General features: G+C 41.0%; 1 protein-coding gene and 1 non-coding gene across 3 annotated transcripts in view; one reads left to right on the top strand and one right to left on the bottom strand.

The window, feature by feature from the left end:
* LHFPL6 (LHFPL tetraspan subfamily member 6) overlaps positions 1-14,683 on the top strand; it is a 235,517-nt gene that overhangs the window by 157,714 nt on the left and 63,120 nt on the right. The gene's annotated exons all lie outside the window — the stretch shown is intronic.
* Positions 1,616-1,750, bottom strand: LOC138089388 (small nucleolar RNA SNORA48). Its single transcript, XR_011145813.1, has one exon. It is a non-coding gene; the product is annotated as a small nucleolar RNA SNORA48 (small nucleolar RNA).

Genomic DNA, 14,683 nt, shown 5'->3' on the forward strand with positions numbered 1-14,683 from the left:
TCTTACCTCTAGTTGTTATTTGCAGCCACATGCCAGGAAGAGCCTCCTTTTCCACCTCTCACCATATTTATGCCCCTCTTTTTATTGAAGTATAGTTGAATTACAATGCTGGGTTAATTTCAGGTGTACAGCAAAGTGGTTAAATATATACATGTACATATATATATATATATATACCTTTTCAGATTCTTTTCCATTATAGATTACTACATGTTATTGAGTATAGTTCTCTGAGCTATATACTAAGTCCATCCCCTAAGTATCTCTTACAATGAAAGTAAAGATACAGTTCTTTCAAGACTTTCAAATAACCTTTTGAAAGTTTTCTAACTTTAGACAAAGTCCCCTTCCCCTACCTTTTGCTAAGAGTCCTAAGGGATTTTCTTCCCTCTCCAGATATCACAAAGCTGGTGTCTCCTGATTTTTGCAAGCCAGCTCTTGGAGGGGTCTTGAGTTATGAAAGTGAAAGTGTTAGTTCCTCAGTCATGTCCAACTCTTTGTGACCCCACGCACTGTAGCCCGCCAGGCTCCTCTGTCCATGGACTTCTGCAGGCAAGAATACTGGGATGGGTTGCCATCTCCTCCAGGGGATCTTCCGACCCAGGGATTGAACCCAAGTCTCCCGCATTCCAGCAGATTTTTTACCATCTGAGCCACCACCTAAGTATAAAAAAATTCCTGTAATTTTGATGTGTTAAGAAAACTGATGGGATGGGTCCCAGTTTCTGAATGGGAACATTTTCCTCTGTGCTTCCTTTAGAGCAGTTCTTTTAAATGGCAAAGTCTTACTTTTCCCCTAATAATGCTAACATTAATTACTACCTATAGAAATAAGACACAAAGGGTGAATGGTCCATTCATCAAATCCACCTAGTGGGGTTCAAGTTGAGGTACAGATTACACTTTGATGGACTCAGGCATACTCTGTATGTTGACTGCATAGTGACCCAGACCATAGCCTTCAGGCACTGCTGCTGGTGCTGCTAAGTTGCTTCAGTCGTGTCCGACTCTGTGCGACCCCATAGGTGGCAGCCCACCAGGCTCCCTCGTCCCTGGGATTCTCCAGGCAAGAACATTGGAGTGGGTTGCCATTTCCTTCTCCAATGCATGAAAGTGGAAAGTGAAAGCGAAGTCGCCCAGTCGTGTCCAACCCTTCGCGACCCTGTGGACTGCAGCCTACGAGGCTCCTCCATCCATGGGATTCCCCAGGCGAGAGCACTGGAGCGGGGTGCCATCGCCTTCTCCTACAGTCTTTGGGAAATAAGCCTTATTTCCAAGGGTGTGGTTTACATGAGTGAGGAAGGGAGCTGCAGGGAAACAATGGGTACAGATTCTAGAGAGTCCAGTTTGAAGGAGGCTTGCCTGATAATATAAAGAAAGGTCAGGGCAGCTGAGCAGGTGCAAACGCAGCTGGTGATCCAGATTTTCTAGAAACACATAGGCTATTAAGCTGTGTGTTTTGTCTATAAAACCTCTTTGTGCCTTTGGTCACTTTGCTGAGAATCATTGCTCCATTTTTGCTTCTGTGAAAGAAATATTAACAGCTATTAACAGTTAGAAAATGCACTTGGGTTTTAAATATATCTTTTTTTTCCCTTTTTCTTTTTTTTTCTTTCCATGTGTCCAGGGCATGAACCAGGCATGGGCACAGAGCAAAAGCCAAGCTGGGATAAACAAGGAGTTGTTTTGTCCTTCATTGATATGAGACAGGTGCCACCAACCAGGTGCCACTCTACCCAGGTCAGGGACATTAAATATATCTTTGGAAAGCCTTTTCGTTAATCCTAATCTGTTTTGACAAGCCTCAAATTGGGAAAAAATCCCCAAGAAACAAAGAAAAATCATTTCTAAATTCCTTGTTGGCAGGGGAATGTATTTTTTTTTTAATTTGAGGCTCATAGTGCAGAACTCATAATGATTAAAAATTTCAATAAAAATTAGGATTTAGGAGGAATTATCAACTTAAACCAGTTTGCCCAAGTGATTAAGAATACAGTAGCTTTAGTGGAAGTTAAAACATTTTAATTAATATGAGAATACGAACTCAACTCTTACTTCACACACAGTGAATGCAGAATTTATTGGCTGTAAAGTTTTTTACTGATAATTTTTTAATGCATTTTGTTAAATAAGAATTATAATACTTTTCTTCACTTCTGTTTTTAGAGAAGAGGGTAGGAATACCAAATTGGTTTTGAAAGCATTTCATCCAAAGCTGCCTGAAAATGCTCCTCTCTTTCTTTGTTCAGTGATATAAAAGACTTTGACCTCAGATCACTGTGGTCCTAACCAATGACATCAGTCTCAACTCACTGAAGAGAGGCAATGAAATTATGCTTGTGCTTTGCAAGAAGCAAGATGTCCCAGAGTAGAGAAACAAGCCCTTATTCTGTATAATTTATTCCACATTTAAAAATGTTTGTTCTCTTTTGTAAGCAAGATTGAAGTCAGTATACATAGGAGAATACAAATTGTCCTGGGTTTTATGGAACTGACTTTTTTTTGGATATGGACCATTTTTAAAGTCTTTATTGAATTTGTTACAATATTCCTTCTGTCTTAACGTTTTGGTCTTTTTTTGCCACAAGGCACCTGGGATCTTAGCTCCCTGAGCTGGGATTGAACCTGCACTGCGTGCCTTGGAAGGTGAAGTCTTAACCACTAGACCACCAGGGAAGTCCCCCATGGGACTGTTTCGATAAACTAAGTGGATAGATTAGCACACTCAAGACTTAAAATCTATACCTGTTGACAAACTGGACTTAATCCATCTCTTATTTCTAGGGGGGGAAAAAAAAGAGGGAGCAGAGTAGCACTGCTGAAACCTTTCAGAAATAGCAGATTTGGAATTCTTGGTTGGTCATTGGCAGCATCTTATATATCATTAATTACTGGAATCCCTTTTCCACCTTTACGCTCCCAGGCGTCTTACGATGAACATGACTGTTCACATGCCATACAGTCTTCAGGGCTAGTTGACCACAGTGGATAGTTAATGCCAGAGATAACTGAGAGTGTAAATAGGAAAGGCAAAGCTGTTTAAGTTCCCAAAGATGAGACAATTATTGTGAGATTTCTGTGACTAAATCAGATATTTTATTTGGATAACTGAAGAAAATGCATAGCTGCTATCTGGAGCTTTGAGGCATTCTGCCTTAATGAGGGTCTTGAGACATCTATCGTTTAAAATGTAGGATAAGCATCGGCTTATTCAAAGTGATATTAGCGCCTACCGTTTTTAATATTCAGCCATGTATATTATAAGGAGATTGCTGGATAAAATGTAAATGCATTTTATTAAAATTTATTTAATAAATTTATTTTAAATCAGGAGGTAATAAAAAAATAAGACACAGCCAGTGCCTTTTAACTCCAGTATTAGTTCTGTTGCATCCTTTCAAAAAAGCTTTAATCTTTTCCTTAAAACTTTTAGGAATCAGAGTATGTCTAGCCAATCGATTATTTAGCTTTGAATCTATTACACTCCATGTGGATAAATGAGAACTCTTAAATTAATTCGTTCTCTAAGTTCACTGTTTAAATATCCCTGCAGCAGTTTTCCCCAAATCTCATAAAAAGCATTAGCAGCTAATTCATCTTTTGCCCCTGCATTATCCAAAAGGAAACAAACTCATAGAACCAGCTATAGTTGAAAAGGACTTGTGCATTTCATCCATCCATTCATTACCCATTCATTTATTTTGCTATGAGAGGGTAGAAGTGGGCTGCTGGGGTGGGAAGACTAGTCGTGGGTTTGGTTTTGTTTTAATTTGAGCTTATTTGGGAAGCTGCTGTATAAAGTCACTGGCCTTCTTTTGAAGCAGATCTGCCAGTGGATTGAGTGCTGCCAGGACTCAAGAATAAATCCTCTTTTTCTCACCCCCATAATGCTCTAAATCTTCCCACAATACTGACTCTATAACTCCAAATCCCATGCCTTCTTCCTTTCTGTCCCTTTCTAAACAGGTTTGGGCTATGAATCATATGCAGACACAGGGTCCATTTGACGATTGGGCTGGGCTCCTTGTCACCACCTCACTGAATTGGAATGCAGCCCACGGATTCGCCCCTGCCCTGGCCCCCGAGCTCCCCCCAGGCTGGGCGAGAGTTCATTGATGTGCTGAATATCACAAAGACTTAATTCTGCACTGAAAGGTTAAAAAGAAAGGAAGGGGGAGGGGAAAGGAGAGAGGAATAGAGATGAGGTCTGCAGAGAATGGTTTATTCAGCTAATGAACTTTTGCAGAATGGCTAACAAGGAAGAATTTTTGCTGAAAGAAACTTCGTCATTGATACGACTCCTTTCTTCCTTCTGTTTGCCCTTTCGAGGGAGAGGAACGTTAAGAGATGCTAGGGATTAAATGATAGACGGGTACAGAAAGATGTGTTTTATAAAAGCAAAGCAAGATATCTCACTTTGGCTTCAGTTTATGCTTCTAGGAAGGGAAGCCTCTCGCGGATTCCCCCTTGCAGCCCTTGTCTCGTCTAATATTATGCAGCGAGCAGCTCGGACCCAATTTAGCCTTGTCAATCCACACACAAGTCAAAGTCAAGGGATTCCCACAGATTCTCTCGCAACAGACACTGCCTTTGGGGAGAATGACTGAGTAGTCAGTCTTTATGGTAAAACACAGTCTCATTCTCCAAAGGGTATGAATAAGCCAGAGTGATTTCACAGCAAAGAAAAGAAACAGATAAGAAGCATAATGGAAAACAACGTTGTCTGTTCCAGCTTTGTTTCTTCCTGAAGTTGAAAGGAGTTTCCATACACCCTTGGGCTTTTCTAAATTTGTAATAACCTGAGTTCTAGGCAAGGTGAAAAGAAATCTGTAAATGACACTTTAAAACAAAAATGTCTTCACCTTTATGAAAATAACCTCATGTGCTTGTACAAAACATATTCATCGTTTCAATGCCTGCCTGTGACAAATGTTTATATACCTATTATAGGCAATGAGATTTAAAAAAAAAATTGGTGCTGGGACTAGCAGAACTGAGGTTTTAACAACTTGAGGAAGCAAATTTGATTTGCATGCCATTTACAAATGATTTCTAACACCCCTGACACCAGAGTTATAAAAGTTTAAAAATTGCACGATGGCTTTACAACTTTCCTGTATTTGATTTATGTTCGCACACACTGTAAAAGAGAGAAAGCTGGCACTTTCTCTTCCTTCTTATAACTAAATAATGCATCACACATTAAATAGGTGAATCTGGTTCTGCTGTTCTTCAGACTTCTGACTTTATCACCCAAGCATTGAGGTTGTAGGGAAAAGGAGAAAAGGTTGTAGATGGGAGAAGAGAGAAAACCTTTTATTCTCCATCCTTTTATCCTTTAAACTGTACAGTCACAGGTATCATTATGTAGCACCCCAGTTGGACAGTGTTGATGACCTCTGCCTTCAGTTGAGAAGATGTAGAGTAAGTGAACCGGCCAACTAATGTGATTAACACAATATTCTTTAAGGCCTTCTCCCCCGATTTTTTTCATTTTAGCGTTTTAAGGTTTATTTGTCCATTCAGCAAATAAGTGCCGAGCGTCTATAATGTGTCAGGCATTGTCCTAGACCTTTGGGTAGATGAATAGAAAAAACAGATAAAGATACCAGCCCCTCGGGGTTGATATTCAAACATAGAATCTTTGTCTGAGTCATAGAGCCTGATTCTGGTTGTTCAGATTTTTCCCCCAGTTCTTTTCAATAGTCATAATCCTAGCAAAGACTTTAGCTAATACTAATTTTTATTTACCGTCCCCACTGTGGTTTATGTTTACTCAATGCTCTGCTTTCAGAGGTTGGCACACATATGTAAATGAAAGTGAAAGCGTTAGTCACTCAGTCGTGTCCATCTCTTTGCAACCCCATGGACCCTATGCTCCCCTGTCCATGGAATTAATTCTCCAAGCGAGAATACTGGAGTGGGTAGCCATTCCCTTCTCCAGGGAATCTTCCCGACCCAGGGATCAAACCTGGGTCTCCTGCCTTGTAGGCAGATTCTTTACTGTCTGAGCCAGCATGTATGCAAGCGTATATGCATAATTTCATCCACTGAACATTTCTTCAACCTACATCCATTCCTTTCCCATTAAACACTTCCCATGGGCAGCGGAATAGAGAAGTGAAATCTGAAAGGTGTTTCTAGTCCTTATTCTGTTAACTACCTAATATCAAATAGGGCTTCCCATGTGACTCAGCTGGTAAAGAATCCACCTGCAATGTGGGAGACCTGGGTTCAATCCCTGGGTTGGGAAGATCCCCTGGAGAAGGGAAAGCCTACCCACTCCAGTATTCTGGCCTGTAGAATTCCATGTACTATACAGTCCATGGGGTTGCAAAGAGTTGGATACGACTCAGGGGCTTTCACTTCAAAATCAAATATCCACTCAAGCTAGGTAATACTGTTTTCTTTTCTCCCCTATTTTTTTTAGTGTTTTTACTAAAGGTCAGGGAGATAAATTGACTGCCAATGGGAAACGGTTGACAAGAGTCAAATTCAGCCCTTAGACTGTGGAGCTTGGCTGCTTGTTTTAGTTATTGTCCCATTCATTTATAAATTCATTTAGTCTTCACCCAATAGATTTTTGGATATTGCAAACTATGTACCGGACCCTGACCATTCGCTATGGAGAGCAAGGATAAACCAGACAGCCGTGGCCTCTGGAATTCAGTCTGGTGGGGAACCAAGATGCTTCTTTGCAAACACAGTTCAGGACTTAAGTGTTCTTTCAGCTGATCTTTGTATTCTTTCGAGACTTTTATGGCAATAAAATTGTCCCTGCCATCAGAGGAATCCACCAGGAACATATTGATTACAGATTTGAGTTGTCTGGCACGTATGTACACACACTGCCTGCACGCACATACACACTTACACACACGCACCAAGATTTCTTTTCCCCCAACTTTGCTGAGCTACTTTTCCTTCTTATGTCTGGTGAGACAATATAGCGATATGCAAGCTTTTCAGAAATCGGGCAAGATTCCTGGCCAACTGAATTATTTCATTCTACACTCTGTGTCAGTTCCTGGAAATTAACAATAGACTGTTTCACATTGGTCTTTGATCCCACCAGCTCAGTCATGGTATTTTTCCAGATGTTTCCGCCTTGGGTTGCTATTGCAAAAAGCACAGGCCAAGTTGGCCTGTAGCAGGGCTGAGGTATTTGCTTTTTTTGCAAAATGACCTGATCATGTGCTACTCAGGGGTTAGCGGAGGGAGACACCCAGACTTTAACATCTGAACTGTCCCTTGAATTATAAGTGTTTTTTAAGAAAAATACCATGCCCAGTATAGAGACAAAAACATTGATTTGGCCTGATTCTAGCAACTTGGTTATGCTTTGAAAAAAGTTAACATGCTGTTTTCTTTCGGTTTACTGTACCCCAAATGGTCTAACATTCCCAAGAATCTGAATGCCAATAAGCATGGAGAAAACCCTCAACCGCCAAGAGATTATGCCCTTTAGGTGTTTGGGCACAGATGAGACAAATAATTGGCATTATTATGCCCTTTGTTATGATTTCATAAACAAACATTTCATAGCACGATATAGCACAAATGACAAGAAATGAGCCCACAGCAAAAGGGGCTTGAAGCCTTCAGTGTGAAATTTGCTTCATTGCACCAGAACAAGTGACGCAAGTGTCCCGAGAGAGAGCCCATGACAGCAAGAGCAGGGGACCCTGTGCTTGCTGCACTCTAGTCAAAACTGACCTTGAAGACTTTTTGTTTTTTTTGCCCCCTTGTGCAGCATATGGGATTTTAGTTTCCCCACCAGGGATCGAACATAGTCCCCTGCATTGGATGCACAGAATTTTAACCAATGGAGCACCAGGAACCCCTAGGACATTTTTAGATGTACTGAAGCACGTGCCCTAAAGTTGAGTATGAAAGAGTAAAAGCAATTTCTTGAAAGATGACAAGAACCCGTCCCTCGATAAGTCCCCACTGAACAGTGGCCTAAATTTGACTCTAGAAAGAGTAATGAGGATGCATATGTTGTATGAATGTTGACACTTCCATTCTCACAACTGATGCTTATTTTATTAAGGCTTTCTGATGTGACTTGGGCTAATACTCACACAAAACATTGTTTACTGAGCTTAATTTCTAGGTAGGAAGTACCTTTTTAGATGCCTATATACCCTGTGAAGAAAGCTGAGCACTGAAGAATTGATACTTTTGAACTGTGGTGTTGGAGAAGACTCTTGAGAGTCCCTTGGACTGTAAGGAGATCCAACCAGTCCATTCTGAAGGAGATCAGCCCTGGGATTTCTTTGGAAGGAATGATGCTAAAGCTGAAACTCCAGTACTTTGGCCACTTCACGTGAAGAGTTGACTCACTGGAAAAGACTCTGATGCTGGGAGGGATTGGGGGCAGGAGGAGAAGGGGACAACAGAGGATGCGATGGCTGGATAGCATCACGGACTTGATGGACATGAGTCTGAGTGAACTCTGAGAGTTGGTGATGGACAGGGAGGCCTGGTGTGCTGCGATTCATGGGGTCGCAAAGAGTCAGACATGACTGAGTGACTGAACTGAACTGAACTGACTGATACCCTATGATCTATCATTCCAGTCCTAGATATATTTCAGACAGCAATATGTAGTTATGTGCATGAAAAGACATACATGAGAATGTTCATAGAAGCATCTTTTGTACCAAACAAAAATGGAAACTATCAAAAGACCTATCAACAGTAAAGTGGATAACTTGTAGTATATTCCCAATGACATGGCATGCAGCAATTACAATAAACAAATTACTGTGATGGTCAACCATATGGATGACATAAACATCTTACAAACAATGTTGAAGGAAAGAAACCATAACAAGAGAGCCCAAAATTTATGATTCCATTCATATCAGTACAAAGTCAGGCAAACCAATCTATTCTGTTTAAAGTTAGAATAATGGTTACCCTGGGATAGGGTAGTGATTAAAGAGGAGCAGAAGAATGCTTCTGAGGTGCCAGTCATATTTTGTTTTTTAACCTGAGTAAAGATTGTTGTTTTGTCACCAAGTCAAGGCCAACTCTTTTGCAATCCCATGGAATATAACCTATGCCAGGCCCTCTGTCCATGGGATTCTCCAGGCAAGCATACTGCAATGGGTTGCCATTTCCTACTCCAAGGGATCTTCCCAATCCCGGGATTGAAGCCCCCTCTCCTACATTGGCAGGCAGATTCTTTACCGCTGAGCCACCTGGGAAGCCCAAGTAAAGGTTATGAGGTGATACTGACTTTATGAAAATTCTTTGATCCCTGCCCTTGTGTGTGTACTTTTTGATAGGCATGTTAGATTCAATATACTTGTAAAAATGCAAATACTTTTTCACCTAGTAAAGAAAGTAGCAACAGAAAGACTCCGTTCGGACATATGGGTTGGCTAAAAAGTTTCTTGGGATTTTAACATAGCATCTTATGGAAAAATCCAAACAAACTTTGTGGCCAAACCAATACCTTAAAAAAGACATAAATTAGCTCAGGATATGAAGATAAGATGGTTGGATGGCCTCACCAATTCGATGGACGTGAGTTTGAGCAAGTTCCGGGAGTTAGTGATGGACAGGGAAGCCCGGCGTGCTGCAGTCCATGGGGTCACAAAGAGTCCGACACAAGTGAGCGACTGAACTGAACTGATGAAGTTTAAATAAAAACTAATTTTGTGACTATTCAAGTCTCATTTTCTTACTTTAAATGGTAGAATATTCTCCTGAGTACACATTAGTGTGGATATATTTTGTAGTTATTACTTGGCTAGCAGCTCTTTGAAGAGTTGGCATTAAACATTGTGGAAAATTTTGTGGATAAAATGAATAGCAAAAGCCACTTTTCCTCCCTAAAATATTCCAGATCTCATTGATTAGATATTCTCTCTCCCTTCTTTGAAACTCCACAATGTTTTGTATTCCTCTTAGTGATACGTGGACTACCTTGGATACTTAGTCACTCAGTCGGGTCTGACTCTTTATGATCCCTATGAACTGTAGCCCACCAGGCTCCTCTGTCCATGGGATTTTCCAGGCAAGATTAGTGGAGTGGGTTGCCATTTCCTTGTATAACACTTAATTTTATAACCCCAAATGTCATTCATCTTTGAATCTCCTGTGATATCCTGGAGACAGGCAGTGTGCGCCAATGCCCAACTGCATGGGTTCAAGACCCCTCTCTGTCCCTTATCAGTGGTGTAAGTTTGGGTCAACACGGTCTCTCTGTGCTCCTCTCCTTATTTATAAAGTGGTGGGGGATATTGTAGCAGCTGTTTCCTAGGGTTGTTATAAACATTTAAAGAGTTCAGTGCATAAAATTCTGAGAACAGTTCCAGACGCACAGTTCAGTCATTCTTAGCTGCTATCTCTGTCAGGGTATCATGATTCCTGTCATGATTCCTAAATGAGAAAAAGGAAAGAACAAAATTCAGAAGGTCTAGGAGTAGACCAAAATTCTGTCTGCTAATTCCCAAACACAACTTTCTTTCTCAGCTATTCTGCAAATACAGCGTGTTGATCACTTGTAGCTAAATGTATGCAAACTGTTCTCATTTAGTCTGGTCATGTACAATTATTAGGTTCTTTGGGGAAATATTGACAGTCTCCTGATTCAGTTACATAGGCTTTTTGTTGTTTAGTCACTAAGTTGTGTCCATTTCTTTTCAGCCCCATAAACTGCAGCACGCCAGGCTTCCCTGTCCTTCGCTATCTCCCTGAGTTTGCTCAAACTCATGTCCATGGTGTCAGTGATGATCCAACCATTTTGTCCTCTGTCGTCCCCTTCTCCTCTTGCTCTGAATCTTTCCCAGCATCAGGGTCTTTTCCAGTGAGTCAGCTCTTCGCATCAAGTGGCCAAAGTGTTGGAGCTTCAGCCTCAGTCCTTCCAATAAATATTCAGGGTTGATTTCCTTTAAGTTTGAATAGTTTGATCATTTTGCTGTCTAAGGGACTCTCAAGAGTCTTCTCAAACACCTCAATTCAAAAGCATCAATTCTTTGGCGCTCAGCCTTCTTTATGGTCTAACTCTCACATCTGTACATGACTACTGGAAAAACCGTAGCTTTGACTATACAGACCTGTGTTGGCAAAGTGATATCTCTGCTTTTTAATACAGTGTCTGGGTTTGTCATGGCTTTTCTGAATAATTATTAGGTTCTTTTATAGAAATATTGACCATGTCTCCTGATTCAGTTACATAGGCTAAACTGTATTAACAGTCCCAAGAATGTGTAATGGGCAAAACGCAATAAAAATTTATTCCTAGCTCCCATTATGGTCCAAGTAAATGTTACTTGACAGCTTCCCTAGGATGACTCAAGGACCCAGGCTCCTTTTATACGGGTACTATTCCCTGAGCCTCAGCTACCCCTATATCCACTTGACACAAGGAGGAAAAGAGCCCAGAGGTGCTGCACTGATTTTTTAAAGGCCATGATATGCCTTTAATGGCCCACATTATTACTCTCATATTCCTTGGACTAGACTTCAGCTGATGCCCACATCCAGCTGAAGGTGGGCTGGCAAACGTTACTGAAGTGTGTGCCCCAGAAGGGGAAACTGAATTTTGCAAACAACTAGCTATGTTTGCTAGGATTTAGAGGTAGGTAAGGGTTTTAGCTCTCCACCTGATGGCCCCACTACAGATATAGCAGCAAATTAGCACAGTGTTTTATACTAGCACATATATTTACTAGCCATCAGGCCCTTAAATGATAGTGTCTTTTCTGTAGTTCATCAGAATCCCAGCTCTCCATCCTTATAGGTGTTTCCATCATGGCTGATATGAAGGAATGAGTCCCCTTGAAATAAACACAACATTATTCTAGGGCCAAGACTTCAGTTAACCTGAGAGATGAGTTCAGGCACCCGAAGTGCTATGAATCCTGCCTGGATATAGCACTCTTCTGGAACCAAGTCACAGGAGCCAATTCAGAGAGTATACCCACCATAGATAAGTAGATTCTTCTAGATTCTTCTACCATGCATACCTAAGAATGAAGACTATCTCTCTCTTCTAGCCAATCTGAATACCTTGAAGCACCAGCCATTTCACTAACAGAACCCCCACCTCTTACATCCACTTTGTCAATTATAAAACATTCGAAGGTTAGTAGACTGTAAAAAAGGCTGAGCACCGAAGAACTGATGCTTTTGAATTGTGGTACTGTAGAGGACTCTTGACAGTCCCTTGGACAGCAAGGAGATCAAACCAGTCAGTCCTAAAGAAAATCAGCCCTGAATACTGATTGGAAGGACTGCAGCTGAAGCTTCAAAACTTTGGCCACCTGATGCAAAGAGCCAACTCATGGTGAAGGATACTGATGCTGGGGAAGATAGAAGGCAGGAGGAGAAGGGGGTGACAGAGGTTGAGATGATTGGATGGCATCATGGACTCAATGGACATCAGTATAAGCAAACTCAGAGAAATAGTGAAGGACAGGGAAGCCAGGCGTGCTGCAGTTTGTGGGGTGGCAACGAGTCAGACACGACCGAGCAACTAAATAGCAACAACAGCTAAGCTTAGCGTAGAGAGAAACGGAATGACAACAAACCTATAGCAGCCACCCTGGAAGGTGGCCTTTTGAGCAAACACAAGCTAACTACAGTTAAAGTGTATATTCTTAGTTAAAGCAACCAGTTGCCCTAGGGTAGAGTACACAGATTACTCACCCTTAAACATGTCGTACAGCCCATGCAAAAATGTTTATTATAGGCAACAAAACATTATGAAAAATAAATTTAGCCTTTTATTCAATTATCTCTAAGACATTCACCTGTAAAGTTTTCCCTATAATATACCACTTCTTTGTAATTCTTTGATATAATGTGGAATAGGTGAAATACTGCATGCTGATTGGAAGCCAAGTAGCTTGCTATGCTGTGGGAAAGTTATTGTCAGTTCCTGCCATTGTTTGTTTGTTTATCTTCAGAGTTTAGTAAGTGCATCTCACTTCTCTCAAGGCTTCCCTGGTTAGTCAGACGGTAAAGAATCTGCCTGCAAACCAAGAGACCTGGCTTTGATCCCTGGGTCCAGAAGATTTCCTGGAGAAGGGAATGGCAACCCACTCCAGTATTCTTGCCTGGAGAATTCCATGGACAAAAGAGCCTGGTTGGCTACAGTCCATGAGATCACAGAGTCAGACACGACTTAGCGACTAACACTTTGACTTTTCACTCTTCACTCTCTAAAGCTTTTAACCATTTCTTCCCAGAAGAGAAATTCGAGGCGTTAAGGCAAAATTATTGGGTTCAAGATCCGTTTGCTTTTCAAAACCCAGAATCAGTAACTGAGTTAAACTTGGTGCCCGAAGAAAAGAATGAATGATCGTAGCTCAGTTCTTCATATACATTGAAGCATGATTATGAAACATTAAGTTTATCAGCATTGTGAATTAAGATAGAGGAAGACTTTCATTTGCTAAGTCAAAAGAGTGTCCTGCTATTATTACCATTCACAGCAACTAGTTTGTGTGAACTAGGGTTTTCAGTCTTAACCCAGTGAAAAACCAGGAGAGGAATGGACTGAATGGTGCAGCAGATATGCAGGTACCATTATCCTCCTGTGTTCCAGACTGGAATGGACTTACACACAGGCAGGCACGCTCACCATGGTAAATCTTACCTGGTTTTTGTTCTTGCCTTTTGTATTTTGTGATGGGCTTCCCAGTTGGCTCAGCAGTAAAGAATCCAGCTGCCAAATCAGGAGCTGCAGGAGATGCAGGTTCGATTCCTGGGTCAGGAAGATCCTCTAGAGGAGGAAATGGCCACCCATTCCACTGTTCTTGCTTGGGAAATCTCACTGATAGAGGAGCCTGGTGTGCCACAGTCCATGGGGTCGCAAAGAGTTGGACACAACTGAGAGACTGAGCATGCACATTTTGTGATACTTTTCTGTGTTAAATATTAATGTGGCATTGTATGTGATAAGTTTATGTTTTTATTTTTGTTATATTTACATACTAATAGAATCATAATGTCATTTAAAAATAGATTCATGGGGGGACAATGATTTCCTGATTCAATAACCTTCAGAAAAGAAGGAACTGAAGAAAATGTTAACATTCTTCTGAGACTTTGCCCTCGGAAAACATCCCAAAGCCACTATGTGCTGATTGATCATCCCAGTGGGGGTGTCCTCTGAGTGCTTTTGTACAAAATACTTGAGTTTAGGTTATGCTACATGGAGCCACACTTCCTTGAGATGTGGGAAGTGTCTGTTTGTGAATGTTATTCATCCTTTTTTTTTTCCAGATACAGGAAAATTCTTATCTTTCAGGATGATTTTTTGTTAGTTTTGTGTTCTTGTTGCTGATGAGAGGTGGGGAAGTTCAGTGTCCCTGAAATGATATTTGAAGTGATGTTTTCTAGCTCCTTAACAGAGGGTTCATTTCTAAGTTGTAATGTTTGTTTTTAAGTGCCGTGGTGGGGTTCCCAGGGAATACTGGAGACCACCCTACTTGTGCTGGGGGCAGTTATCTTCATAGTCTGTGGTTTTCACCATGGCGATGGGAATAGAATTTTTAGCTCTTGGAGCTCTTCTGCATTCTTAAGTAAGCTTGCATAATACTGCTGGGGACAAAGCAATTGCCTGCTTGAAAGCCACGTGAATGAATAAATTTGGTCTCGGGATTTTTGAACTGTTGTGAAAGACTTTTTGTTTCTTCTTTCTTTTTCAAAATCACAGAAA

The sequence above is a fragment of the Capricornis sumatraensis genome, chromosome 12 (assembly GCF_032405125.1).
Source record: "Capricornis sumatraensis isolate serow.1 chromosome 12, serow.2, whole genome shotgun sequence".
NCBI classification, from domain to species: domain Eukaryota; kingdom Metazoa; phylum Chordata; class Mammalia; order Artiodactyla; family Bovidae; genus Capricornis; species Capricornis sumatraensis.